Source organism: Equus przewalskii, chromosome 24, assembly GCF_037783145.1.
Source record: "Equus przewalskii isolate Varuska chromosome 24, EquPr2, whole genome shotgun sequence".
Classification (NCBI taxonomy): domain Eukaryota; kingdom Metazoa; phylum Chordata; class Mammalia; order Perissodactyla; family Equidae; genus Equus; species Equus przewalskii.
The window spans coordinates 29,794,845-29,819,296 of record NC_091854.1 but is presented as its reverse complement, the minus strand read 5'-3'; the positions used below and the strand labels follow the sequence as shown (position 1 = coordinate 29,819,296).

Here is a 24,452-nt window from a genome sequence, read left to right as displayed (position 1 = left end):
GCTATTGCTGGGAATCCACTTCATGCCAATCCCCAACTGTCAGATATCAGTTTCTGGGAAAAGACTTGAACTTGCTATGTGGTTATTTATAACTGTATCTTCCCATTTTGTGCCAGGTTAGTAGACCCTACAATACCACTGATATGTGTTATCAGAACCACATATAGATGGAATATGATAAACGAGCAAGGCCTAGGACTCACAATAGTGTAAATATGGAAACCAGCACTTAATCCAGTACCTGTATATACAAAATCCTTTCGAGTATTTAGGAATTAATGAATGTATGAATGTAATCATCACATAAAAGGAAGTACTTGGGTCTTGGTAATGAGACCATTTCTGCAGTGGCAGGATCTTAGGACATACATACAGACCTTGACAAGGAACGAGCATTACAGGCATTGTGCTGAGCTTTCCGTAAAAGCAGTCATAGGCGATATGTCAACAAATGGGTGTGGCTGTGTGCCAATCAAACTTTATCTACAAAAATAGGCAGTGGGCTTTGTTTGGTACAACATAGTTTTCTGATCCTTGTATATATTATAGTTACCAATTCCCATTTTTACAATTTCTTTGCCTTCTAAAAAGCCTTCCTTCGTTCTCCACTGCCTACAAGCTAAGGCACAAACTCCTTAACTCCATTCTAGTCTGAGCAGTACTTCCATACCCTGATGCTTAATACTCTTTTTCTTCTCTTTGTGCTCAACTCACGTCGTTCTTTACGCTAACAGCATTCTTAATGCTTTCTGCTTAACCAAATCCTACCCATACTCTATGGTAGACGTTCTCAAATGGGGTTGGACGGGTCATATCAGGATCATCCAGGAAGCCTTTGACATTCAACACAGGGCTCATCTCCCACCCTACATTCTGATAGGGCCAGTGAGGACGAGGGGGAGGGCAGGGACGTGGATAGCTTGAAAATGTTCCTAAGCTTATTCAGGTAATTCCCACTCTCCCTTCAAACCACTGCTTTATGGCATTACTTAAATCCCACTTCCTCCAGGAAGTCTTTTCTGACCACATTAACCCTCACTCAGCTTTCTTTCTTTGAACCCCCTTAGCCCTCATTGGTCAAAAAATCTATTTTTAGCATGTACTGTATATTTCGGTTATTTAAATAGTGTTTCATGTGCCAGGCGTTCCTCTAGGTGCTGGGGATACAGTGGTAGGAAGGACGGTAGAGGCACTTCTCTCTCGAGATTATATTCTAGTGACACAGAGAGACGATGAACAAGCACCCAGAAGAGGGAAGAGGATCCTTTCAGACAGTGAAAAGAAAGCAAGCTACTGGGATACGGGGTGACAGAGAGGCGAGGGGGCTGGAGAAGGAGGCGTGGCTTGAGATGCAAGAGAGTCGAGAGGGCTTCTGAGTCTATAGCTGAGCTACCATCCCAGGACAAAGATCTCGGGGAGAAGAATTACGAGCCAAGGGAACAGCCCAGTTTTATCTTTCCTTTCTCTGAAAATGCTATTGAGCATAGAATGCTGAAGCAGAAAGCCCCAGAGATGATTAAGAACAGTTTCCCTTATTTAGTGTTGCCCGATGAAACACAGGACACGCAGTTAAAGTTGAATTTCAAATAAATAACAGATAATTTTTTAGCATAAGAGCTAATTATAGTATATAAATTATTTGTCTGAAATTTAAATTTAACTGGATGTCTTTGTTTGTTTTTGGCTAAATCTGAGAAGTCTACATTTTATTCATAGGAAAAAGTGACCCAGGGTGATTTGTGCCTAATATCATCCAGTTACTTGGAGCTGAGCTGGAACGAAATCTGAATCTAAAGCAGAAGCAATTCAATTTGGTGTTAATATTTTAGAAAATATTGTTCTTTAATTGTCTCCTTGGGTAGTAATTTGTCTCCAGACAACTCCTTAAGGGCACATTCCCTGTGACTTTTATTTTATTGTTTTGTCATACGCTAAGTACAATATTAAGTATTTAATTCATTCTTGTATCCCCCTCCTGTTACAAGCCTGCAATAGCAGTACTGTTCTGAGTACAAAGAGGACATGGCCTCTGCCCTCCAGATAATAGGAAAAATGAGCATATGTAAGTCATAAATCAGCTTAGAACATGATAAAGGGTCAGTGAGAGGAACATGATGGTGCTGGGTTGTCAGAGGGAGCGATGGCTTCCAGCTGTGGGAATCAAGGAAGCTTTCAAGTAGAAATTAACATCTGACTTGGGCCTTGAGTGAGAGCAAGCATTTCAATAAGGGATTATAGAGAACATCACCCAGCAGAGAAAACAGCACAAACTTGGAGAGGGTGGTGAAAATGACAGGACTTGTTTTGGGAACAAATCCATCTCTGTGGTTGCAGCAGAGAATAAGTAAAGGAGACGAGTATGAGATGTGAGACCGGGGTTGTGAGGAACCCTGAATACCAAATAAAGGTGTTCAGATGTATTTGCTGAGACATGGGAGTCATTAAAAATCGTTGAGCGGTGACTTGATGTGATAAGAGCCACCTATGAAGAAAATCCATCTTTTCATGGAGACCAGCAAGAAAGGGACTGTGGAAGAAATGCTGGTGAGTTCAGCGAGGGCTTGACTCTAGTGTATAACGGGAGAAAGGGGAAGGGGGCTGGGTGCGATGGATGTTTCCAAGGCAGCCCACTCCAACGGAGGCTGCCAACCAGTGGCTTGTAGGACTTGAGAAAAATGGAGGCATGGAAGATAAAGCTGAGATTTTAAGTTTAGATGACTAGGGGAATGGTGGTGCCATTGATAAAAATATGGAAATCAGGAAAAAGGGTGGATTGTAGGAGGGAGGAAGATGATGGCTTTATCTTTTTAAACATAGCATTACAAATTTCATTGCTATAAAATTCATTACGATTATGCCCAATCCTTTTGTTTCATGTGGAAGAAAATCCAATGAGAGTAAATGACTCGCCCGTGAAAACTCAGCAAGTTAGTGGAATAGCCAGTTTTGGAAACTGGATGTCCTGTTTCCCCTGAACAGTGTTTCTTCCAGTGATGACCTATCTTATGATGAGTCTGAGTTTGTAGAAGCAGAAGAATCATGTGGTAGGATGCAGTGGTGGTTTGGAAATGTATATGTGGCACTTCAGTAACAGATCATAGTTGACGATTTGGGAACCATCTAAATGAAAATAACACTTAAAAATGTGGAAGCAAACAAGATTGCTGCAGGAGAGATTAGAGGTGCGGAGTCAAATGTCAATGGATGCTAAGAAGCATCCACTGAAATTCACATTTAGGAGGCCCCTGGGAATTGAGAGGAACCGAGAGAGAGGGAAAGCAATCGCCATGAATGGAGGAGCAGAAGCAAGATTGTAAACACTGAAGGAGCGAGGGGCTGGTGAGGAAGTGGAAACAATTTAAAGCGATTTCTATGGAAGGCGAAAGTAAAAGGAGAAGGATCAGATATTGAAACAAGGCCTAGAGGAAAGCCTATAGGCTGCTGCTGGATGGCAGAGACATAACTGTGTGTGCAGGGTGGAGCAGGGAGGGTCTCTGAGAACAGGAAGTTAAAGGTGTAAATGGGCAGGAGTGTAACTGAAACTAGCAAGGTCTTGAGAAAGATTTAGAGGAGCTGCAGGAGGGACACTAAAATGGATGGGCACAGTGGAGACAGAAAGGCCTCCTGAGGCACGGAAGGGGGATGGTTGCTGAATTGGTCCTTATCTTATCAGCGCCGCAGGAATTGGGTATTTAGTAGAAGTGAGAGGAGAGAAATGGGAATGGGAATCTGTGAGGAGCAGGGTTTAACTGTGGGATGATAAAGGTGCACTTAGGGCCCCACAGAGCTTAGAGCGGTGCGTTTGTGGCCAATGAATTGACCGCATGCTGTGCTTTTCAACTATGGAAGCAGAAGAGAAAAGGTGGACAATGGGGGTTTCCCAGGAATTCCCAGCTAGTGGTGAGTATTGTGTTTTATATATTACTGTTGCCTGGATTCCTGTTAGATAAAGAGCCAAGGCGACTGGGCAATGTGGGGAGGAGAAAAGAGTACCTTTAGGCCAGGCTTTCTGCGGGCATTTGTACACGTTATTTCATTTAATCCTCATGGCGAGTAATCATAACCATATGAAGTGCCATTATTACCCCAGTTTGACAGGTAGAGATCCTCAAAGTCACACTGAACAAGGAGCTTACTCAAGGGCGCAGAACTGTAAATGGCAGACCTTTGTCTTCTTTGAACCATGCTGGCTGTTGCTTCCAGTAGCCATGAAGGACATACAAAATTGGGCAGATAAGAAGGTTGACGTAAGCTGAGGAATTTCAGGATTAGAGGTGGAACATTTCCCGCTGATAAGCTCCAGAGAGAAACAGAAGTGACAGAAGAATCAAGGTGCTAGTTGTTGACGTCAAAGAGTTAGAGTTGATTGATTTTTTCCAGAAACATTTTATTGAAGGATAACATGCAGAGAGAGAAGCACACAGATCGCAAGTGTAGAAGGCAGTGAATTTTCATAAATGAACACCCCCATGTACCCAGGACCCACACCAAGAAAGAGATCACTGCCAACCCCATAGAAGGCCCCCTCAAGTCCCTTTCTAGTCACTAACCCTCCACGGTCACCACTATCTTGACTTCTAATATGATAGATTCATTTTTGCCTCTTTTGAGCTTTATGTAAGTTGAATCATATTTTATGCACTTTTTAACATCTGGTTTCTTTTTTTTTTTTTGGTGAGGAAGATTGACCCTGAGCTAACATCTGTTCCAATCTTCCTCTATTTTGTATGTGGGATGCCACCACAGCATAGCTTGATGAGCAGTATGTGGGTCCACTCCCAGGATCCTAACACGTGCACCCCGGGCCAGTGAAGTGGAGCGAGTAAACTCAACCACTATGCCACAGGTCCAACCCTAATATCTGATTTCTTTCACTCCATACTTATGTTGGGGAGATTCCTCCCTGTTGCTGTCTGTGGCAATAGTTCTGATTGATTTAACCACCACATAGCCTTGCAAATAGCCACTCTCTATTGGGCAGAGAGTCCAGCTCTATGAGTCAGATAGACAAAAGACTGTTTACATTTCTTTTCTGCGTGCTTTCTTTGGGTGGATAGCTGGGGAGACTTGACAGATGAGTTTTTGACATACACAGAGCTATGTTAAAATTGCATTTAGATAGAGTTTGTAGAAAATATATAAGAAAGTTCTTCATGCTCTACTCTGCAGCACTGCACACAGCCTTGTAATCAGCAAAGAAGTTTCAAAATGTTCTCTGCAGTTTACATTTGTCACGTCAACTCAGTGAAGAGGATGAGGTTCAATGAAGGTACTGGCATTTTGAAAGAAGAAAATTGTGTCATGAGGGTTTGGAATTTTAGGAAGCACTGACCTATTCTTGGTTATCTGGAAATGATGTTCGCTTAGTCCTGGAAGGAGATTTAGGGAAACACCAGCTGCCATTTGGTAACATCTCTCCGGGAAGGCCCTTTGTTAACCGTTCTGCAATGCACATATAAATAACTGGATACACTCTAAGACGTGAGACATAATGTCCTGAAAACAATGTCCCAGAGTGGCCAGAAACTTGGACAAGTATGTGACTCGTATCGCAGGAGGGCTTAAGAAACCTCCAAGCTACTCAACCTCCCTTGAGACTCAGTTTCTTCGTCTATAAGATAGAGATAACCCTCTGTCCAGCTCTCTGGCTGCTCCCAGAACCAGAGGATGTGAAGCACGTTGCAGATTCTAAGGTAGGAGTATGGTATGATTCTTGCTGGCTGCGCATCCTTTTCATTCACTCATGGCAGGGGAAAGTGAAGGAAGAGTACCCAGATGGAGCATCACAGGGCAGAGCAGAGTCTACAGGGTGCACAGACCTGTGCCTTTGGGCAGACAGCTCTGGTGAGAGTACGGCTTGACCACTCACTGTGGCTATGTGACTTCAGGCAAATTATTTAGGCTTCTTGAGCCACAGATCTGTCTCTAGAGTAGAGATAGTAACACCGCTTACATTTGCCAAGAGGAGTAGATCATTGTGGGAGAAGCACTCCTCGTGGCACCTTGTGCACAGAAGGCTCCCAGGAAATAGCGTTGGTTAGTGTACTTCTGCAGCAGCAACGACAGTAACCAGAGTAGGATAGCTTCAAGCAGCCACTGAGGGCTGTGGATGGGCAAGGCATCTGACAAACATTGAGCTCTTGGGGGACCTGTTTTGCGGTTTCGTTATTTCGAGGAGCCCTTACCAGGCGGAGAGTAGGGAGCAGGCCTGGAAACCTGGCAGCTGGCACCAGGTGGCTGGGCACCTGCAGGATCTGTGGGAGGACTTCTCATGGGTGGAATACTCTCCCTTTCCACCCCACTCTCCCAGGCATGCCCTTTCCTGTACTTCCTTGATGAGTATTAGAATAATAAAACATTAGAGCTAAAAGAGACCCCTGGACATCAACACTTGCATTTCACAGCTAAGGAAATGGAGCTCTGAGAAGCTGAGGGGCTTGTCTGGGGTGAACTGGTGATAAACCTGGGACTAGAACCCAAATCTCCCAACTTTCCGTTCAGAACTCTTTCTTCCACCCCACACTGCCCATAGGATGCGGCCTCGCCTCCACTCTCTCCGTGCAAGCGCAGGATGATCTCCTTAAGAGTCGGGCTTGAGTCTGATTCCTCATGGAATCCTCTGGATAACACTTCACACCTAACGATGACTTAGAAAAATATTTTTAAATGGAATCAAGTTTCTGGGATGCTTTCTTCTTATATTCAGTTTTTAGAACCGAGGACCAAGCTTAAAGATCATCTTTAATGACCTGGTTCATTTCTCTGTGTGGCAGTATATGCAAATGTCCCACTTCCTAGGGAAAGCTTCCTTCTCTAATTCTACCGGGCAGTCAACCCATCTTTCCCCCGGGCTCCCTGCTCGAGTGCTTATTTTGCCATGGCACGGTCTAGAGGTTGAGATTGTGTGATTGGGAATCAAGAGAGAATGAGAACCCTGGCTGCAACTCATGAGATCCTTGATGGCTCTAAAGCTACCTTTCCTTTTCTGTAAGATGGACAAGACCATAGCGGCCTCCTAAGATGTAAACATTCATAGCGTGTGAAGGCCTTGGTTCAGCACCTGGCACATTGGGTGCTCGGTAAATGTCATGGTCTTAGGTTGTATCACCGTTTGCAAATGGACATGGCCTCTTCTGCTAAACTCTGGTCTTCTTCAGGTCCAGAATCTTGTCTTACTTCATTTTGTCTCCATGGGACTTTGGGCAGTGTCGTCTGGTACGACATAGACACTCAGGGTTTTCAGAAAGGAGGAGAGATTGTGGGGTGCAGCTGAGCTCCAGCCTAAGATGCTGAAGCCCTTGGTTTGGGCCCAGCTTCCCCAGCTGCTGGCTGTGGAGTGCTAAACCAGCCACTCAGTATGTGTGAAACTCATTCTCTTTATCAGCAAAATGGGTTTGCTAGTACTTCGTAGCATCCTTCGGAGGATGATTTGAGACAATGTATATGACAATGTTTTGTAAATTAAAATGTACTTTCTAAATTTGTGGTGAGAATCGTCACTGTTGTGACAAGATCCACCTACTCTATCTCCTTGATATTACTTAATAACTCATTAGCCACTGCGCAGGGGTGCCTGTCTGTAGAGAATAGAGCACCCCGTTAGGGACTGCGAGGAAGGGTTGGTTTACAAGATGTTTACAATGTGGAAGGGAGCTGAGAACCCACGGCCTCTGCCCTCGCCATGACAGATAGTTTGAGAGAACATTTGGGCGGGGGCCCTTGACCTCAGCTGACCTACCCCAGTGAGGGCCCAGCGGCCACGGTCTTTGAAATGACCCCCAACAGCACATGCAGGCCAGCCCTGCCCAAGCTCGTCTTTGGAATGCTGCCTCCTTTGTCAAATGTCACCAGCATCGTGTTCTCATTTCCCTCATAGCACACATTTTTTTAAAGCAGCAGACTGTATTCCCCATGACGTAAATGGTACAGTGGCACGGCAGGAGGGCAGAGCGTGGCCTGAAGCCAGCCAGCGGAATAGAAAGTCAGAGGCTGATTTCTGACAGCCCACTTCCCCACTCGGAGCACCGCATATGGGGACCTGCTCAGGGGCTTTCGTCTTTGCCCTCACACACAGAGGTGCTCTTTCCTTAGGTGCGAATCCCCAAGTGCGTAGCTCTGGGAGCCCCTGGAGAAACACACATAAAGGGAACTTTTGTTTCAGTGCCTCTTATACTCCCTCCGGGAACCATACAGCCTTTTCAGTGTAAAGGCAGCTCCTTATTATAGACGCTCCCTGAAAGCGTTGTGAATTTGCCCACATCCAAACCCAGATTTCTTTACCCTCTGTGTCTGCATGAGGCATTTAAATGGCTGTTAAGCTTGCATTCTGAACTCTAAAGGCTTGGATCTCTCCACAATGTTTAGAAGGTTTAGCTCACCTGGGTATTGTCTTAGTTTTCTATTGTTGTAACAAATTACACAAATTTTGTGGTAAACCACCACAAATCGAGATTTTGGCAAGGCTGTGTTCCCTTCTGGAGTCTCTCAAGGAAAACCCATGTTCGTGCCTTTTCCAGGTTCTAGAGGCTGCCTGCATTCCTTGGCTCCTGGCCCCTTCCATGTTCAAAGCTTGCGATGGCCAGGTGAATCTTTCTCATGTTCCATCACTCTTACGCTGAGTCATCTACCTCCCTCTTCCACATTTAAGGACCCTTGTACATTGCGCCTGCCCAGATAATCCAAAATAATCTCTTTATCTTAAGGTTAGCCCATTAGCAACGTTATTCCCATCTGCTGCCTTAATTCTCCTTTGCCATGTAACATAATATAATCACAGGCTGCAAGGATCGGGATGTAGACATCTTTGAAAGGCCATTATTCCATCTGCCACAGGTATTGAGGGTGACATCAGGATCTCAGGATGTCTCTACAGCCATTGCTGGCAAATACAGCCCGCAGGCCAGCAACTTGTTTTTGCAAATAAAGTTTTATTAGATCACAGCCACCTGCATTCGTTTATGTATTTTCTGTGCCTGCTTTTTATGCTTAAATGGCAGAGTTGAATATTTGCAACAGAGACCATATGGCCCACAAGCCTAAAATAATTACTATTTGGTTCTTTTAAAAAAGTGTACTGAATCTTGCTCTATAGCACTCCATCTATCTCTGATTGTGACCATAATTCTATAGTGCATCGCTCAGGGACCTTGTGGATGTCTTCCTCCCAGTGCTCACTTCCTTGCCCCACAAGCACACTTTTAAACGCCTGGCAGCGCTCTGCCGGCCTCACCTGCTGTTCCTCTCTACCCTCAACTGCCATAAAGCTACTAACCCTTGTAGAAGCTCCAGGCGCTACCGTGTGTCGTCTCTTCACTTTGATACATTCTGTTCCCTTTGCTTTCCTTTCACCTTCTTTCTCTATTTCCTGCCAGGCAAGCTCCTATTCATCCTTTAAAACCCTGCCAAGGCATGATTTCCTCCAGGAAGCCTTCCCCAACACCCCTACCCAAGAAGTAACTACTCCTGCTTCCGAAACAGTCTTTCTGAACTATAAATGCCTCAATGACAGTCACTGCTGTATTTGCCCTTCTTGGTATCCCCTGTGCCTCGCATAGGGACTGATGTATTATGTATCCAATAAATACTAGTTTAACTGAATGATACTTTAAATGTTGCCAGTCAGAAGTGAGGCATAGTACAGTGGCAACAGCGGTTCTGTAAAAATTCAAAATTGGTCTCACTGCTCCACTGAGGCTCTGATCCTGCAGATGTCAGTTCCCTTCTCCCGGCCTCAGTCTCATCACCTATGAACCAAAGTGTTGGTTTCAATACAGTCAGTCTCTAAGACTCCTTCCAGCTTTAATGGTCCTTTCCAATATAAAGAATTGGCCTGGTCCCTTGCAGATGCTGAGGAGAGAGAAATCTCCTTCGTTAGGCTTGTGCCCTACAGAGCTGGAAATCATCCAGGACAGACATCACTCATAGCTCTGCTTTGACCTTGTGGCAAGCGGGGCCTGAGGAAATGGGGGAGGAGGGAGTAGAGGAGAGCAAGGAGTTGCTGAGATAATCTGGGGAAGTCCTGTATTTGTTATTGACCTTTCTCCAGGAACCAATTAGAAAACAGACACGTGTCCTTGAGAGTCATGGCAGGTCATGTGTGCTCACCATCCCCAGCCTGCAATCCTTGGGCAATCCATGCCTGGAGCCCTGTCCACTTACTAGAGACCCATTCCAAATGCTTGTAGCCATATGAGAATCGCTTCAAACTTAGTGTGGTCCCAATTAACATGTTTTCTCCTCCTCCTCTTCCAACTCCCTCCTAGCTGTCAGCGGTTCTGCTCTCATGTCCTACTCAAGGTGACAATGTTGGACACCTTCCTCTCCCTAGCTCTCTATATACCATCTCTTATGAAGATACACTTTTTTTTTTCCTGACATTGCTTAGAACTTCATTCTTTTCTTCCATCCTGTCATCACCACCTATTCTAGCCTGCATGGTTTCAACTTAGATCCCTCCAGGCGGGTCTTCTGGGGTCCCTAACTGTGGTTACTTCCCATTGGGAGCCATCTTATCTATTCCTGTGGGCCTAATTGTCCTAAATTCCTTCTTCCCTCATGCCTCTCCCCTGTTCCAGAACCTCCCATACCTCCTTACTCTTCCTGCATCAAGACGAGATGCCTATGCTTCTCATCATAATCTGGCCCCACTCTGACCCTCTGACCATTTTTCTTCAGTAAGACCTGTCTCTGACTGCCATGCATTTTGTTTTGGACTCCTGGTCTTTTCTCCTATGATGCCCTTTACCTGGCTGTTAACTCAGTTGCGTTTAGTGCGCTTGCATGAGCACTGATAAGCGCCTGCTCTCTTCAGAGCACAGGCGCATCTTTGCTGGCCCCAGGCCTTCTCCCATGATCCCTCCCAAGCCCACAGTGTGCCCTTGCTGTTTTCCTTCCGTGTCTGTGCATTCCTGCTCCCCTCCTGGATCTCACGTCCCTGAGGACAGCCACAACTGTGTCTTTTACTTCTCTGTACCCGCCCCTCTTGGGGCCTCTCTTACGCTCAGACTCCCAGGCCACCTTCCCAGCCTCACTCACTATTTCCTGTCCTACCTGTCCTGTCATCCAGACGTGGATAATAATGCAATCTATCTCACCAGGTTGTTTTGAAGATTCAAGATATTTTGTTCAGGTGGACTCTGAGTTGATGGTCTCTTTGACTAAAGAGAACTTTTTATCCATCCCTCCATGGTTCTTCAGTTTTTGATGCACAGGCTCTTGAGCATTTGGAGTTAGAGAAAGTAACGAAAGTATCACTAGTAGACATAGCATAGTTCTTGCCCCTAAACCTTGATTGGAACATTCCACACTCAACCTCGTAAATTAATGCATTCATTTTACCTGTATATAAAGCAATCATTTATCAAGTGCCAGCAGTTTACCAGGCACTGTTCAGGGCTTGCCATTAGCAATTTCAGTGGTTTTTCTGTTGGTGGGTCATTCCCTCTTCCTCATCTCAGACCCAGCCTCCCTACCTAAGAGGAAGTGCGGTATGGGAACTGCAATTCAAAGTGTTCACTGAGGGCTTGGTCCCGAGCCCCGGCCGTGTCAGATTCACTCCCTCCCCGCCCTCTCCAGTTCTTCGGAAGCTGTGGCCACCAGGTGCCAGCTGGGGCCTCTGTCTGCTGGCTGCCTGGGTGATTCAGTTTCAGAAAAATAATTTCTAATCCAAACTACAACTCTGTGAAATTCATTCAAAGTGTAGCAGTAATTCACTCATTCAATCCATTCAATCAGCAAATAAATTCAATTCAGTAATGTTTGCTAAATCAAACCAATCACTCAACAAGACTGACTTAACCTCAAAGTAGCTATAAGTTTCAACATTAGGCTTTATAGTGTAATCTATGTTTAAAAAGATCAGTATTTCCTTGTTTACTACCATTTTGAATAATGCAAATTTTCATAATTCGAGGAAACATTTTTCAGCTAGATTACATAGCATCATATGATAAATACCAGAAGAACCACAAGAACATAAACAAACAACGAACCTTGGCTGATGAGACAACAACTTAAAAAAAATTACTATGGGAATCTATTATCTAGATTATCCCAATTTTAAGACTGTTCCAAATCTGTGTTACATTGATATATGTGTGAAGCTGGCAAAAAGAGGCCAGAAGTGTCACGCAAAACATTTACAGCCCTGTGTGTGTATGTGTGTGTTCAGAGGGAGGGTTGATTCAAGCCAGTTTTTCTACCTCGCCTGCACATTTATGTTGGCGGGATTTCACTGGTAAATATTGGTTTAAAGCAAACACTGAAATCTTTAATCACATTTCAACAGACACTGCTTTATTCTGTAGGAGACACTGCGTCGGAGAGGAAGAAACAGGGGGAGGAAGCACCACTGATAGCTACACTCTTTCAAGGGTGAAAAGGAAAAAGCAGAATTAAGTGAAATTCTTCGGAGGTAGAAATGCCAAGAAAACATTGGTGAAATACGACATCTTGTTTTTCCAAAGTCTGGAGCTGAGTTCAGTGAAGTGACGTCGTTTACAGACCAGGGGAAATTAGGGCAGGAACAGAAGTGCTGCTAAATCAGGAGAAACTGGCCAAAGGAAGCAGAGCGAGCTGTGACATATATGGTGTTGGCTTCTTTCTCCAATTCTCAAACAATTCCTGTTTGCTGCTGGGTCCAGTTGGGTCGCCGTGAAACCCGGGGCCTGATTTCATATTTTATGTGTGCTGGTTGGAAGTTCTGAATCTGTCACGCAAAGCCACTGCTTGTCTGCCTGCAAACAGGGCTGCCAAAAGCATGCTGTTAACCTTTCCTACCACATACACACACACATGTGCACACACACGTGCATACACAGACACACACGTACATGCACAAAACCCCACCCAGAAAGGGTCACGTGGCTTTATTCGTTCTGTGCCTTCATGCACATCCAGGGCTTCTTACTGAATCATCCAGAGCTCCGTAAACCACCTCCAGAGCCTGTGGGTCTCCTGCCGTGTTCCTTCCTCCCATCCTCAGCACGCCTGCACTCCCTAAATCCCCACACCTCTCCTTTCAGACACAGCCCTGGCTGCTTAGCTGTTTCTAAGAATGTCTTCAGGAGGCCTGGCTGTTTTATCTCTGCAGTCTATGATTGTCTCTGCTTCATTAAACCATTGTAGCCCGCATTTTGGGGCAGATGATGATAAGATTTGAAAGAAGCTGGGACCCAGCTGAGATGAATGGTCAGCCTTACTGAAGGCTACCTGAGGGAAATACTATTTTTATTTGCTTCTTTTCTTTGCCGTTTTTTCTAATTTTTCATCAGCTCCCAAGAGAGTCTGAAGAGGTGGGACTCCCACGAAAAAAATGTTGAAAATGGAAGCCTCAGATAAGGTGGCTATTGCCAAAGCTGCCTTAGGATGGGGTCACCCGGGGCAATTCTAAAAAGAACAAATTCCCAGAGCCCACCGCAGAGAGACTGCTTCAGTGCATCCTTGGGGCTTAGGCGGGGGAGCAGCCGAGGAGATCCAGGGGCAGCTCCTTCCCAGGCTGGTGTAGTGATTGAGTATCAGCTTTGGGTTTGGGCTGGTTTAGAAACAGCTCCAGCCTATACCTAACGTGACTTTGGGCAGGTTGTGTAACCTTTCTGAGCCTGTTTGCTCACTTATGATAGAAATAATAACTAGTTGATGGGGTTATTGCAAAACTTAAATGAGATAATATACAAAGTCTCTCACGCACTCCTTGACTTACCATAGATCAAAAAGAGTGAAGCCAATCCAGATGTCTCCTTGGGACTTAGCAAACAAAGGCAGCCGCTAAGGCATTCCTGATGGCGCTGGAGGTAGGTTGCCTAAGTCTGCTTTCTGGTTCTACTAAGTCTGTGACCCTGGGAACCCAATTTCTGTTTCTCATCTGTAAAATAAAATCTATTATGTAGAAAATGATAGGTCATGAAATTACAGTGAAGATTACGTTCATTCATGCATATAAAGTGCTTAGAAACTGTGACGGGTGCTGGATCGGTATTAACTACAGCCGTTATTGTTATTACCACCTCTTTTAAGACAAGCATTTGCGGGAGATGGAATGTTGGCCTCAGAGTGTTCAAATCCTAGCCTGATGACATAGAACAGTGCAGTCCCGTAGAAATATAATGCAAGCCCTATAGGTAATTTAGAATTTTCTAGTAAACACATCAAAAGAAATCAGTGTAATTGGTTTTAATAATGCATTTTACTTAACTCAATATATATAAAATATTATCATTTCAACATGTAACCAAATATAAAACTTGGCGGAGATATTTTACATCATTTTTTTCGTCCTAAGTCTTTGAAACCCAGTGTGTATGTTACACCTACAGCACATCCCGCATCAGACTAGCCACATTTTAAGTGCTCAGTAGCCACATGTGACTAGCCACCTTGGACAATGCAGAAATTCCAGATTCTAAATCAAGTCCCCTCCCCTTGATGAGCCTCAATGATCTCGTTTGTGCCAATGGAGAGAACTTTCATGGCTTTGTTTGCAGAAGAAAACGAGCAAACTTGAAAGTGCTTTGTCAACTGGAAAAGACTGTCAGTAGTAGGCTTTCTGTTCTCTGCACATTTGACTGTCAAGTGCAATGCCGTCCTCACGAGGTGAAGCACCCAAAGTCCCATGTGATCTGAGACATCACCCAGGAGAGCACCAGGGGGAGGCGCTTTCCTATAGGAGGTGACAGAGACTTGAACTGATGACGTTTAGAGAGACAGGAAAATTTCCAGCCCTCCCCTCCTCCCCACCCACCATGGTCACTCCCAATAGCAAATACCAGTGCTCTCCGTTGATTCTCGAAATGCCTTTGACAACTTTCATTCTGCTAATAAAGATGAATTTAAGGCGCGTCCCCCTCCCACTCCCTCTGAAAACACCCTGGTTTGGGACCTCATTACTTCTTAACTCCTAACTTTTCCTGCAAATAAGAATTCCTCATATTAATAATTTACCAAGTGCTTGTTCTCTGCTCCGTCCTCTGATCCTTATAACTTTCTGCTATCAGATGGATAGTTCATCTTCTTGTAGGCTGCACTGTCAAGGTAAGAACACTGAGCTTGAAGTCAGAGTCTGATTCAAGTCTCTAGGTTCTGCATTTATTAGTTATGGGATTTGGAGTGAGACACTTAAACTCCCTGAACTTCAGTCTCTTCCTCTATAAAGCAGAGTCAATAATACATCTCTCACAAGGTATGATGAGGATTAAAAGAGATTATTCACATGGAAGAGATCTATAACTGCAAAGCATTATACAACTGTGAAACAGTGTTAAGATATTTACAAACCACTTTGTGTCTGCCATTCTTCTGTTGAACACTTTTCAATGGCTCCCCATTGCCTGTCAAATAAAGTCAGGTTCCTTAATCTAGCATGAAGAGCTCTCTGAGATCTGGCCCTGACCACCCTATTTTTGCAAATTTATTCCACTCTACTCCCAGTGTTCTAATGAAAAGGATTGTTATATTTGTTCTCCCCAGACAGGACTGAATGGTGTGACATGTTTCTAATATGCTTTTTTCATGCTGTTCATTGCCTTACGTCGTTTTTCTGATCTCTCAAAATTCCACCCATTTTCCTCTAAATTTCTCCAAATCTGTCCTGCTCTCCCTTTCCCCCATGTTTTTAAGATCTATCTGTGCTGCCTTGGGACTCTGCTTGTGGCTTTCACGTGGGAACTGTGAGAATCTGTTTGGGATTCCAGTCTGGCAAGGTACACAGAGACTGCAGGAAGGGGCCTGCAGACAGGTCTTGGGTGCGAGTGAAAGAACAGAGGCAGCCTGGGATGTTGCAGAAGTCTCCTCCAGAGAAGGCATGGCTCCCATATTAAAACTCTCCAGTCTGTAGATCAATCAAGACAGGCATGCAAAAGAGAGAGAGCTCATTAATGGTGGTAACATTGAGTAAGTCAACAAAAAGAAGGTAGTCTGTTTGGAGACTAGTTAAAAAAGAACCAGGAACAAGAATTCCTGATACGCTTTCTCCAATGCTGTTCAGTAGCAAAGGCCCTTTGGGCAGTGGCTATCCCATCCACTGATATGTTGGGCATGTCAGCAGTTCAAACAATATTTTTGAGCTTCTGCTAGGTAATAGCTGCTGTGCTGCATAAAAGACCAGCCAAAAAGACGTGTTCCTCACTCTCAAGAAAGTTACCCTCCAATGGGTGAGATAAACAGAGAGAAATAATTTCAGTGAAATATGGTCAGTTAGAAATAGAGGCCACCACATGGTGTTGTGGGAGCTTAGAGGAAGGAAGCTCAGTCTGACCTCAGAATATTTAGAAAGCTTTGTAGAGGAGGTGACACTGGGCTGAGTCCTAAGAGATAAGTAAGAGCTAGCCAGGTGAACAAAGTTGGGAAGGCAGTGGAAATGCTTGAGCCAAGACAAATACATCCACCTCAGTAGTGGAGCTGAGTAGATCAGGCTTGAAGAAAGCCTGAGTAACTTGCTCACGTTCATACTGGTAATAAACTGAATGGCAGAGGCAGAAGTCAAGCTCCTGTGTGTCTTCCTCCAGAACCTGAGCTTTTAAATACTAGTTATCTAGTCTCCCTGCATCCATTCCTACCCTCAGGTTCATTCTCTAAATTGCAGCAAGAGTGATCTTTTTAAAATGCAAATTAGCTAGGCCACTGCTTTGATAAGGCTCCTAAAAGTTTTCCCATTGCTTCCAGAATAAAGTCCAGGGTCCTCTCTGTGGCCTTCCGTGGTTGTGTATGACCTGATCTCCACTCCTTGCGTCAGTCTTCTCTCTGTGTTCCTGCCACGTGGACTGCTCTCAGTTCACTGAGCACACCCTGCTGCTCCTCCTGCCTGGAACGCTTTCCTCCCTCTTTGCACTTAATTCTTATTCCTTCGAATCTCATGGCTTTCCAGGGTAGGCCTGCCCTAAGCTCTCTCTGTCACATCCCCACTTCTCAGACTTTTGGCTCCCCTGTTATCTCTGTTACAAATTCCTTCAACACTCTCCACTTCCCAGTAGCTCCTTTCTCAATTGTAATTAAATAGGTTTTTATATAATGATTTGTCTATTTCTATCAGAATATAAGCTTCAAGTGAACAAAAATGATGTCTATAAAATGCACCACTATACTCTCAGAATTTCATGCAAAGCCTCCAGCATAATGGACACTTAAAAAATTCTGCTCATGGGGCTGGCCCCATGGCCTGGTGGTTAAGTTTGGCGTGCTCTCCTTTGGCAGCCCAGATTCGGTTCCTGGGCGCAGACCTACACCACTCATCAGCAATGCTGAGGGGGCGACCCACGTAGAAAATAGAGAAATATTGGCACAGATGTTAGCTCAGGGCAAATCTTCCTCAGGAAAAAAAAAAAACACACTCATTAAATATTTATTGTATCATATTCAACAAACAATAGCCAAGATTTGTCTAGTACTTATACCGTGTACTATCCTAAGTATTTTACATTTATTTATTAATTAAATATTGCAACCCATTAAATAGATACTATTATTATTCTCATTACTTGGGTGAGGAAACTGAGGCATAGAGAAGTTAAGCAACATCTTCAAGCTTTTAACCACTGCTCTATACTCTTCATAAATACTTCTTGTACATATTTAATGTATTAGAAAAATATTTAGACAGCAACTTACCTCCCTGTCTGATCACTTTCTGGTGTCATTGCTCTAACACCAACGCAGGTGGATACCTAAGATCTTCGAGCGCCCCTTCACATTGGTGGTACATATTATTAACTGGATGGGTACAGATTCTCGTTAGTAAGTAGCTACCAGAGTCAGAGTCCTTCTGGAGAGCAGGTTTGGGGAGGGGGAAGGACGTTGACAGAGTGGGAGGCAGAGTGAAAGGGAAGAGGACCATGAGGCTGGCACATTGAGGCCATAGTTTTGCCTTGTCTAAGCCAACTTGGGTGAAAGAAAAGAAACTTAGACCATTTGTTTATAACAGGCCCCATGGCTTAGCAAAAAAGATCATGAAATTTAGAATCAGAGAACTTAGGCTCTCTCCCTCTCTCCTCTCTCTCTCCCTTCCCTCTCCTCTCCCTCCTTATAATCTCTCATCTCTCATCTCTCTTTCTGTCTCTCTCCTCAGATGACTTTGAGCAAAACGTCTCCAAGCCTCAATTTTCTCACATGCATAATGGAAAATGTATGTCATGATAATAATAATCTCTATCTCATGGGATTTATTTTTCAAGGAAAAACTGAAATATGCAAGTGAAAGTGCTTGGTAAACTGTCAAGTTATATATACAAAGCTAGTTGTGATGGGAGTTTTTTTTTAACTTGTAGTCTTAGAGGAGTTTGCTCAAAAGATCTGCCTCAAATGACCTACTTTTCACTGTTAGTTCCCTCGAGGCCGATGAACCTCGTCTTCCGTGATCCCAGCCACTGTGCAGTCCCTGTCATGTGCAATTGCAAAGCGCCGTATTCGTAAAGACATGTTAACAAAGTCCTGCCTAAAGAAAGGCCACGCAGGGCTCACACTGCCTCTGGAAGAACCGTGTTACAGGATGTGTAAGTGTTCTCCAGTTCCTGAGGTTTGTTCTAAGAATACTTTACTGCAGGTTAAAACGATGTGCCTTCTTGAAATGTGCACTCTAACACAGGTGCATTTCCTTTACCAAATATTCATCAAAAGAAAATATATACCTTTGGACATAATAACTGATGATGAAAAGAAAAGCTATTGCTTACTGTAAGGGAAGAACACCATAACCAAGACCGTCAAATGACTAGGCCAATAGCCCCAACCTAACACCTTTGCCTAAAGAGAGGCTGATTTCCATATGTATGAAACTGTTTTACGTTTTAACAAATGCTTATTGCACCATGAGGAGGAACAGAGGAGTGGAAGAAACATGCCAACTTCAAGGCAGGCAGAATCCAGTGAGGACATCGACAGGGCTAGAAGCTTGTGGATAAAGCTGGAGTCATAAGCTGAATGTGAAGATTCCAATTAATACACTTCTCACTTACCAGGGTCAGAAGAGTGGTTTTTTACTTTTCTCCACCAAGGACTCCTATAATTTTTTTCCTCATGGAGTCCTTGCTTTAGAAGATTTTGTCTACACAAATGAAAACTGTATTTAAAGGTAATCATTAGTCTACCAAATTAAAATTTTCAGTTATTTTATGGATACTCATTTAATGTTATTTTAGTTATTTAATAGTATGCACAAATTAGGAGCTAAAAAATGTCACGGGTTTGCTTTATTTTGAGGTTAAAAGTGCAGGTTTTGCTATGAGCCCTGTTCTGTGCCTTGCTTTCATGGAGTCTCCCAGTCAGGCTGGGGAAAGCTTCATGCTAGCTTGCTCCCAGATGGCGGTGCCACCGGGCCATTGCATAAGGTCATTGTGTAGTTTGGATACTGATCAAAGGTACTCAGCCAGGTGGTGAGGGGAGCTGAAAGCCAGCCTGTGCATCACTTCCCAAGCTTTCTGCCCAAGGAGGCATATTTTTCTAATTTTCACAAAGGCACTGCATAAGGGAGGGGGAGGGGTTGGGAGGGAGACGGGAGGAGGCCGATGAAGCGCTCAGCTTCACTGACTGACCATTTTGGAGCATGGAAAAGGAGTTTCCCATAAAATCATTCAATGCAACAGATTGTACCACTCCCGAGGTGTCCTGTTCATCGCTGTCACCTTGGCACCCGGAGCTGGCTTGACACATAGTAGGCACAGAACATCTTTTTGCAGAATGAATGAATGAACAAGCAGCTTTCTTGTACAATTCTCCACGTCTGAAGGTCCCCTGACCTGCTGTGTCAGTCAGGATTTGGTGACAGCAGAATGATACAGCAGGCTAGGTCTGTATCTCAGAAGTGAAAACCAACCAACTGGAACCTCAGACAAATACTGAGGGGCAGCTTCCTGGCTGAGGTCGTGCAGTGGGAGGGACATGCAGAATTTCATGGCCACCTTGCACACACTCCCCTCTCTGGGACCAGAGCAAAACTCCACCCAACTCAGCTATCAAATATGTGGCAATCTACCCTCAGGCAAGTGACCAGGACCAGGCAGAAGGTCCCAGGGAGGGAGAAAAAAGTTTCTGACACGGCCTATACCAAATGCTTGGTGTGCGTTGATTCACTGACACTCACAGCCAGTTTGTGCTGTCATCCTGTTTAACAGGTGAGGAAAGGAGGGCTGGCCAGACTCCTTGCCTCGTCTAAGGTCACATTCCTGGTAAATGGCAGAGTCAGGATTCGGAAAGAGCTGAGTCAGGCTCCAACATGTTCCACGGAATTTTGAGCATCCCGGTCTATGCAATATCAAAACCAGCATCTATTTTTGGTTGTTTTTCAGCTGTGTGAGGTTTACTCAAACTCTATTGATGCTCATTGCTATCGCTCAACAAAAGGAAGAACGACGTGTTTTTAGAAATCCTGCTCTTTGCTTTTTAAACCAGGCTTTCCCTGGATGAGACTGTTTATTGAAATCCTGCATGGAAAGTCAGATAGAGAAAAGTACACAAGTCACAAGCGTAGAAGGTGGTGAATTTTCATAAATGAGCACACTCAAGTACCCAGGACCCAGACCAACAAAGAGACCATAAAAGGCCCCCACAAGTCGCTTCCCAGTCACTAACCCTCCACTGTCACTACTGTCTTGACTTCTAATATCATAGATTCATTTCTGCCCCTTTTGAACTTTATATAAGTTGAATCCTATTTTTACGTACTTTTTAACATCTGGTTTCTTTTCTCCACATTTATGTTGATGAGATTCATCCCTGTTGCTGTGGCAATTGTCCTGATTGATTTAACCACCACATACCTTGTCAACAGCCACTGTCTTCTCGAGTGGGAAGAGTCTGATTATGTGAGGCAGATAAACAAAAAGTTATTTCCATTTCTTCTCTATGTTCTTTCTTTTGGGTGGAAAGTGGGGGAGACTTGACAGATACGTTTCTGATATATACAGAGCTATGTTAAAATTGTATTTAGAATGATTTGTTATATCAAGAATCTAGAAGAGTCCACTTATGGAAGCCAAGGAAAAGCATTAGTTACCAGGAGCTGGGCGGAGAAAGGATTGCAGAAGTGTTGGCCAAAGAGTACGTAGTTTCAGTTGCACAAGGTCAATAAGTCCCAGAGAGCAACTAGGCACATATAGTTATGTATACTGTGTTGTATACGTAAAGATTCATTGCAAGGATATGTCTTATATTAAATGTTCTTATCACACACACAAAAGGGAGGGAGGACACTTTTAGAGATGATGGTTAAGTTTATGACACTGTTCACGACGACACTCTCACGGGTGTCTACTTATCTTCAAACTCGTCAAGATGTAGACATGAAATATGCACAGCTGTTTTGTATGCCAATGATACCTCAATAAAAAACTGCACTTAGAGACAGTTTGTAGAAAATTTATATTTGGGGTGATGCTTTCGCTTGCATCTGTGTGATTGGGGACAAGTGCTTACCTCTCTGAACCTCAGTTTTCTCATCTGTGTCAACAGTGATGATACTTAGGGTTTCAAAGTTAAATGATACAAGTCTGTAAAGGGCCTCTGTTCCCACTTTTCCAGAGATCAGTGGGGTATTCACCTCACACTTGCCTGCACAGAGTGTGGGGCCAAATTTTAGGGCACCTGAGGTCTGTTACCAGCTGGGCATTGACTTCATAACTACTAAAATCTGTTTCCATGTTTTCCAGCTATGGGCAGCCAGCTATTTGTGGCCAGACCAAGCTTTCTTCTTAGCCTTTCCCATCACCCCTCTCAGTCTCTCCTTCCCAACCCCCCTCTGCTAACACATACACATTTCTACTGAATTTGCCTGAAAAAACTGGGGAAATTGGGCCATGATTTAAGTATTAGCTGAACTGGAAATTTATTTAAACAGAAAAGAGGAGACCATTGACTGAAAAAAAGAATGTTACTCATCGGTTTGTACAGTACGATCTCATTTTGATTATATACATATGTAAGTACACGCACACACATCCATGAAAGGATATGCACAAAGGGGTTAACAGTGGTGATCTTCGCTTAGCAAAAAATGTGACAGTTTTATCATTTCAAATTTTGGCTTCTCTCTAATTTTCTACAATGCACCTGTATCCCATCTGTAATAATAAATGTGATACTTATAAAACGTGCATAAGACTTAAAGGTTTATTGTCTGGTTTTGTGTGTATTCTCCCCTTCTACCTTCCCTGTGAGAAGAGGGTAAGTGTTCTCACCCTCATTTTACAGGGAAAGGAGTTAGTCTCAGCAAACTTAGGTAATTCCCCTGAGGTCGCCCTCTGAAGCAAGATGCAGGACCAGACCACACCAGTTCTTCTGAGTAAATGTTGCGCAGCTGTGTTAGGTGGATAAGAAAAGGGAAGAAGAGACTCAAGAAATGACATTTAGGAAAGTGATTTCTCAACTTTACGTAGAAAGGGTAAGATGCAGGTGTAAATGCAGCGTTTTCAGGAAAGCATGCATTTTCAGCACTGAGCTGAATCCTGTGTTTCAAAGACCAAGAGGCAGTCTTGCTAGGAAATTTGGTCTAACAATTTAACCTCTGACTTCCTAGCTTGTGCCTTAAAGTAAATTAGAGATAATCACACTTCTTCAGGGCCTGTCACAGACAGGTTGCAAAGATTAATGAGTAGTGTGCTTAGAGTTCCTTTGAGAAAAGAGCTACATGAATGCCACATACTATTACAAGATTAATATTAATTATAATTATCCATCCATTCTCTCTTCCTGTTTCTCAGGGTCAAATGCAATACCTGCCAGACCTGCAGAAGGGGGCAAGTCTTCCTTTGCCGCCCCTGTTGGAGTGAGAGGGGGAAAGGAGGGGAGAATGGAAGGGAGGTTGGGTCTCCCTGCTCCTCTTCCCTCTGGCAATTTTTGGCAAATAGGGTTGAACCCATGACCATACACAGTCCCATAACCTGCTCTTATCCCCTTGAGACTTGCTTCTGTGGTGTTAAGCACGGTTCCCTCTCAGAGCCATTTGTCTGGGACAAGAAACAGGACCAGCTTCATGGGCATGCAGCATTGCACAGGACCTCACTCTCAGAAGGGCCCCATTGTCACTGTCTTGAAACTCGTAATAGTTTTATCTTTATTCCTGTGTTTTGTAAGCGAAGTCTGATGGCATGATTGAGTATACTCTGATGACTTGGAGTCTTGGCTCATGTGCTGTCCCCCTCCTGCTACCCACGTGACTCCTCTGGATGAGTTCTCAGCCACCCGTTTCCCTGATCCTTGGCACCCTGGGACTCATCTAGCACTTGCTCCCACACCACGACCACTGCTGCCTTTCATTTCCGGGGGGGCCGGGGTGCAGGTACAGAGGGGTCTGAGTTGGGCATTTGTGCCTTGCAAAGTCTCAGGAGGGGCACATGGTGGCAGCTGTCCCTGCCCTGGGCTGGCATAGCTGTTACATGGTGAACAGAGGCCGTGTCTTGGTGGGGTTGAGCATCTTATCCACCGCTGACCCAGGTATCTAGCACAACCCGGTGCAGAGGCTATAGCGGCTTTAGAGGTCGCCTGTCTGCCATGGATTGGGGCATTGGTACCATGGGGAAGGGAAATGTGTCACTTCCCCAGAGCCCGCCTCTGGCTGGGGCACAGCACATCAGTTTGGCAGCTGGAAGGTAGGGGTACCCCAGCAGTTGATAAGCTGGGCAAGCGCCCTAAGTCATAGGATGTGGGGCCTGTGGGGTCCTGGGGGGGACTGCACTCACCTCATGGTATCCCCATGCCTAGGGGAGCATGATATTAAAGAGCAAATAAAACGTACCATGCCATTCATCACTTGTGACAAATGTGCCATAATAATGTGAAATGTTAACAATAGGGAAACTTAAATGTGGGGTATGTGGGAGCTCTCTATGTTATCTTTGCCACTTTTCTGTAAACCTAGAACTATCTTAAAATAGAAAATTTATTGAAATAATAGCAACACGACAGGGACAGTGAAGAATCCAGAGAAAGACTCCAGAAGAAAGGAAAAAGCTTCATACTTTACTACTTTCAAGAGTACTTTTTCCTGCTTTTTCAACGAGGGGCCCTGCACTTTGGTTTTGCGCTGGGCCCTGGAAATGATAGAGCTGACCCTGACCTGGAAAGCCTTCGTTGACTATACAGTTCCTCCATCTCCCACCCCCAAAAGCCAAGACAAGGGGTTGCTATGATTGCCATTCATAGTCATCCTCCTATGTATTGATCATCTACTAAGAACTGGCTACCATACCAGATACTTTATCTCATTTAATCCCTTTATAACTTTATGAGATGAATATTCTTCTCCTTATTTTAAGATGTAGGAAATCAAGGTCCAGGACCACCCAGTCAGTGGTAGAAGAGGAAAGTCAGAGTGCCTGAGTCTCGCTCCCAAACTGCTGCTCGGTCCACAGTGCTCCAGACACACCTTTCAGCCTCTAGATACCCAAGTATTTGCAGGCTGCTTGGGCAGGCACTTTGGTTTCCATTCCTCTAAGTATCGACTGAGTGTCTGCTAGGTACCAAGCACTGGATCT

General features: G+C 44.3%; 1 protein-coding gene across 8 annotated transcripts in view; it reads left to right on the top strand.

Annotated features, from left to right (window-relative positions):
- The window catches only part of PDE4B (phosphodiesterase 4B), a 486,699-nt gene that overhangs the window by 418,221 nt on the left and 44,026 nt on the right, over window positions 1–24,452 (top strand). Inside the window, exon 1 of one of the 8 annotated variants that reach the window (XM_070592243.1) lies at window positions 13,772–13,790. The exons of the other annotated variants lie outside the window; for them this stretch is intronic. The gene's annotated coding sequence lies outside the window, so the exon portion shown is untranslated. Of the gene's footprint in view, window positions 1–13,771; window positions 13,791–24,452 lie in introns of those variants that run through there. 8 annotated transcript variants of the gene reach the window in all.